Source organism: Dermacentor variabilis, chromosome 5 (assembly GCF_050947875.1).
Source record: "Dermacentor variabilis isolate Ectoservices chromosome 5, ASM5094787v1, whole genome shotgun sequence".
In the NCBI taxonomy this organism is placed as follows: domain Eukaryota; kingdom Metazoa; phylum Arthropoda; class Arachnida; order Ixodida; family Ixodidae; genus Dermacentor; species Dermacentor variabilis.
Window position 1 is genome coordinate 169,264,910 of NC_134572.1, and position 6,001 is coordinate 169,270,910.

General features: G+C 50.3%; 1 pseudogene; it reads right to left on the reverse strand.

Annotated features, from left to right (window-relative positions):
* Positions 1-1,159: 1,159 nt before the first annotated feature.
* LOC142583781 (U2 spliceosomal RNA) lies at positions 1,160-1,337 on the reverse strand (annotated as a pseudogene).
* Between the last annotated feature and the right edge of the window lie 4,664 nt (positions 1,338-6,001).

A 6,001-nucleotide genomic window follows, 5' to 3' on the forward strand; every position in this document is an offset into this window, starting at 1 on the left:
ATTTGACAACGTTTTAGATTACAAATGCAGAAAGTTGCGCATTACGTACCTAAATTTTGCATATTAAGCGCACCGGTTCTGATGGCGTCATCGAAAAAGTGATCACGGCTCTACCGATGCTTCGCAGTGCGGACGACACACTGCCCCATTCCAGTATACCATAAATGTAGATAACTCACCTGCTCCAAATCTAAATTACGAATGTAAAAAATATGCTTAATACATATATTATGAGATGGATTGAAATCTTGAATAGCTTCCTTGAGCTTCAACCACAACACAGTTGCCAACCCAGAACGTATGCTGTAGTGCTTTATTGTCCAAGTTTTGTCCGGAATATCTTACTTCGCATTCACCAATGCTGCGAACCAGATTTTGTCGTCACCGTCCTACAATATTTCATTCTATCAGGCTCACACTATTTTCAACTTATTGCAGCGAAGCTGTATATGGCTAGGTTTTATTGAAAAATGTGTCCGTGAGCAAGAGCCATGTAGATTGATAATTTTTTCCCCACATGTACTTGGGCCAATCCCGAAGATAGTGCAATACCGGGCCGACCCGTGGCGGAGGCGAAGCACTCTTTAAGCACTCCACCAACTTCCAAAGTAAGTTAATGGCGTTTTTCACTGGTCGATCTAGAGCGGCCGCCGAAATCCTCGGGTTTCACAAATCCGATTCGGCCAGCGGAGCGCAAAAACGCTCCGCGGGTGATCACACAGGTATTCTGCGTACACGTCGCACGAACCGGTTCCGGAAACCATGTCCGACTTCCGCTCTGTACGTTTCCACGGCAACCAAACTCGCCGTCCCCCGTGCGTAATTTGACCGCGGCAGTCGCAGAGTCCGTCATTTCCATGTCGCGCCCGCAAGAATTGCGCGTGGGCAACGTGCATAGAAGGATTCGTACAGCACCTGCGTCACCTCGTAATCGCTGTCGTCCGAGCTCTCCTCGCTAAACACGAGCTCTGCAGTAGCACCGAACGCTGCCATTTTGCGAAGCAACACAATGTTGTGCGTTCCAACCGGGTACCGAATCACTACCGATTTCGCTTGAAGACGGAAGTGACGCGAGCTATTTGTGCCCGAATCCGCGCCTCGGTGACGGAGCAAGTGAGAGCGATCCGGCGCGGAGCGAGTTGATCCGGAACGACCAGTGGAACGCGCGAATCCGCTCCAGATCGACCAGTGAAATTCGGATTCGTTGCCGCGGAGCAAGGAATCCTGCTCCGAATCGACCAGTGAAAAACGCCATTAATATCTTCGACCCAAATACGACCCGTATCAGATATTAAGCTGATAAGAACAGATACTACACCTTGACCAGCGACAGTCATGTCTGCGTTCGCACCGCCCCCTCTTTGTTGGCGTTCCAAGAGCTTGCGTATCTTCTTTCCTTCCGTTCTCCCGTGGTGGCGGTCCAGTAAGCGTGCTGCCCGCCATGACCGCGAGGCGGAAACAAATTCGAACCGTCCATGTGGCCCCGATCCTGCAAACTTGGAATGTTTCACCGGAGCAACGGCCAGCTTTCAGAGGGAATTTGTGGGGGACTAACTTTCTGTGGCCTCTGTTGTGTGTGACCGCCTGTGGTTTTCTAGTGACCTCACAACCATTACTGCACTTCGGGACGTCGACCTACGCGCGATCGCCTTGGCTAGGCTGAAGCAGTGCGCCCTCGGAGTGCTGTGAGGCGCGTCTGTTCTACGTGCCGGGATTCGTTAATAAAAGGTGTCGTGCCGCGTTTTGCAACAATACATGGGTATGTATACCCCTCGGTGCCTCATCATCTTCCGAGAGAGAGAGAGAGAAAACATTTATTTCTAATGAGGTGGGAAGACTTCCTCGTAGGGTGGAGCCCTTAGTTGAGGGCTCCATCGGCTCGCGCCACTCAGCGTGCCCGTCGGATCAGCCGTCGCTGCTCTTGCGGGTCTGAGCTGGTCAGCGCAGTCTCCCAGGAGAAAGGTGAAGGAATAGGGGAGTAACCCGAAGGGTGTGGGCACTCCCAGTACGGAAATTTTGAGGATGTTGTGTGGGATTGAAGATTTGAAGATAGAGACAGGGAAATTATTTAGTTTGAAGCTGTCGCCACGCGACGGCATCTTCTCGGTAATGGAATTGTGTGGTGGGGGGGGAAGTGTCTCCTGCTATCTCTGTAATGTTGTAGAGTTTCAGTATGGTTCAGTGGTTCTGTCGGTGCGTCGTCCTGGTTGGACAGCTCTTCCAATGGCGCTCGGTCAGCGATCGGGCTACCGCATTAGCACGTTCATTGCCAGGTGTCCAGACGATACGCACCCTGTGTAATGCTGTGGAATGTAATGATGTAAGGATGCAATGAGTGTTGGTTGTCACCATCCCTTGTGCCAGAGTCCTGCAGGCGGTCTGTGAATCAGTCACCACTGTGATGGGTCCATCCGGTGCCGGTATCGTTGAAGCGTGTACGATGGCTAGGGCGATAGCAGCCTCTACCGCCGTGCCATTGTCCACAATGTTGAGCGTGGCCGAAGCCCTCAGAATGTATCTACTATCTAGTACGACTAGACACAGGGTATACGTCTCTTTGCGTACCAGACCACGTCGGTGTATAGGACTGGTGTGTCCGATGTGTCATCGCCAGAGTCGAACCAGAGCTTGTGCTCTTGCCTTTATTCGGCCTTTATCACGGTCAGGGTGCATATTCCGGGGAACTGGGGTTACGTGAATTTTGTTTCGAATGCTAAGCGCAAGAAGTGCTCGGTGTTCGGAGGCTCAACATCGCGGAGGAGCGACTAGCTGCGCCTCATCTTCCATTTACGTGCATACGGCGTTTGACGGACGGCAGTGGACAGTTCGACATTAAAGGGCCCACATACGCTGGTCATCCGCCTTCACAGCGTGGAATTGCACTGAATTTTTATTTCTCAATAGTCTTCCCTGCAATACATTTATTTTATAAGTTTTACATATCCCTCATGTTGATCCTTTACTATTAAATGAATATTATCATGTAATTTTTAAATTATAGCTTTAATATTTTCATTGTTATCAGCATTTCCCCCAACTTTGTTCTCGCTCTATAGTATGTTGCCCGCTTTTGAGCTATCCCTCATTAAACAGTTATAGTATAGCGTACGCTATACGCTGTAGTATAGCGTACACTAAGCAGAGCACATTTCTTACAGCTTTAGTTGCCCTGCGAGATATTCAAATCTCAGAGACCATATGCTGTTGTTGCGGCTATCTCCCGACTGCAGCGATAAGTGGCGCCGACATCTCGAACGTTTCTTTCTTTAGGCAAGCTGCGCAAACGGCGCAAGGACGCTAACGCTACATCTTTGAAATAGCGTGCGTACGCTATACGCTAGGCGTCGTTTAGCGTTCCGCGCATGTGCTGTAACGACCCGCTATAGTATAGCGTACGTTAAAATAAAGATGTCTATTGTGGTTATGCACTAATGTCTGCACTCATCATCATTATCATCATCCTCAGCAGTGGGTATGTACCAAACTCTTAGCAGGTTATGAAGAAAAATTGGACGGACAGCTCCGCTTGAACCTCAGGCTAGTTTACGCATCTTTCCCTGAGCTTGTATGAGCAGGGCGCAGAGAAGGCCACCAGGCACTGCAAGGCAAAGCGCCGAGGGCCACGAGCCATTCTTGAAGCCATTGAAGTCATTCTTGAATGATTTCGTCGAATCGGCCCATTCCGTGAGAACATCGTCTGCGGCAGCCTGCCAGGCATGGCATTCGGCACGCAGAGCGATGGCCACAAGCCGAGGCAGCCCAAATTCCAGTGGACGCAGGACCAAGCGACCCACGCACCCAGTGTGCTGCTGCAGGTGCCACCGTCGACAAGCTCCGCTGACTTGCCGCACCACCTCCTTCCTGCTGTTCCAGAGGCTGCTGCAACATCACCCGGCGAACAACACGAGCAGCAGCAGCAACACGTCCAGCATCGTCAGTCCTTGCTTGAAGATATGGACGCGTGGGCCAATACAAGTTGGCCCCATCCACAGACGGGCTCCTTACGCACGACTCAAGTCCTGCGGTCCCGAGTCGAGCCGATCGAACATCACTTGGGCAAGCCTCGACCGTCGGCTCCTAGCCGACTGCGGACTTCGTTAACGACGTGTGTCGCGACGGCGAAAAGGGTCTGCCTCGCTTTCGTGGTGCTGGCCATGGTCGCCCTGTGCGTTTCGATATTCTCCATAATCGGCGACCTATACCCGCCGCTACGCCTCGCAGCACAGAAGTCGGGGCCGAAGACTTGCGACTTCCCACTGCGGTTTTTACCGACCGAGGCGGGCTTTTCTGTCACTCCCGAATCATCGCTTCCCGTTAAGGATGAGACGGCGAGCGGGGCCCAAGCCGACGCATCCGCCTATTCCGCAAGAAGAGGCCATTCGAGGGTTGACGCCCAGCCGAGGTTCCATGGCGGGCGCGCAGCATGTCGTCGTTGCGATGCGCGCGTAGCGCTCGAAGCTGTCGATCTGGAAAAAAGGTACCATGACGTCACAACAACCGAGTACGCCCACGGCGCTGGTCAGGACGAAGTCACCCAAAGTGCGGAAAGGGCCGCGCCAACCGGGCACGACAGTCGAACTGTTATACCTCTGAGGAAGCGTGGAATGAATTGATCGTTTGTGAGACCGGGCCCGCAATCTTATCTTGCTCAGACTGATTCACAGGCTCTAGAGCGTTCTTATGGATGCAGTTCGAATTTTTTCCTCAAGCGTGATAGCGTTGACAGCGCGCAGTCTGTTCGTCAGCTCGTGATTAAAACTTTTGTTCAGGTTGCCAACTGTTTATGTGCACTCTCTTTATTCCATCTTGAGGACGTCCTCTTACGTGCTTGTGAAAATTGAGTAATGTGAATGTCAGTAAAAGTAAAAATACTTTAGCCCTTTCAAAAGTCAAAGGTCAAGTCCCCTTATTGTGCACCATAATTCATTCATGTATTGAATTACGCCTAGCATGTCTGCGCTAACGGGGTGGCATCAGTACATATTTTATCCCAAAGTACGCATAGCAGTGGCTGCATGCACAAACCGATGACGACTTCCTTACTTCGCTTATCCACTTTTGTAGCTTTCTTTGACGTACGCACGCTTTTTCTGGCAGAAAATCAAAGCAAATTCTACCAATCTGTGCTCGCTACGAGTAAGCCAACTGTGTCACCTTATTCCTTCGGTTGCTAAAATTAAAGAGCTGACGGCCATTGATGAAACGTGTACGGCCTTCTGTTCATATATTAACTCACCTGCAAATACTGACTCTCGTAGCTGCACGTGCTTGACTTTCAGAAAGTGCTATAGGCTATCGAAAGTGAATTGTCCTCCCTCTCGATCACAAACATTGCATTGTCAGTGCGAAGCGGACCACATGTCGGATCATACCAAGGAAGTTTCGTCAACTTGTTAATGGTGACAGGCGTGTAACCAAACGGCATAAGGTCGTCCAGAGCCATGGTCGAGGAATAATCTGTGTAGAGATACGAATGAATACCAGCAAACGCCAGCGATGAGCCTGTTATGATCTGTACACTGATACATCGTTGAATATCTATTTTTTTTTGGCCACCTTTATAAGCTAAATCTAGTGCATTAGGCCTAATAATCCGAGTCTTGTGGGCCGTGCGTGCCAATGGACAACGTCAAGAGCCCTCTGAGCGTTTTATCACAGTGTCCGCGTATGCACATTCTTTTGATGTCGTCATCCCAAATAAATTCAATGACTCAAAGCCATGTTGGACAAGATTTGCAGGGCTTACGCAGCATCACAGAGATAGCCGCGGAACACTCTGTATATTTTCCCTCGATGCATACGGCAACAAAAAGAGCGATAGAAATGGGAGAGAGAAATAAGCGCTCTTCTTTGTTCCCACGAAGTCGTAGGCCAAAGATCAACAAAAAACGAGCCCCTCGGTTTCCCTTCTCTTTTCGTTCATTCATAGCGAGGGTCTCGAGTCTCCAGCGTTGATGGCCCTAGGTAGCATGTGAAAATTAATTAAAAATTAAATTATGGG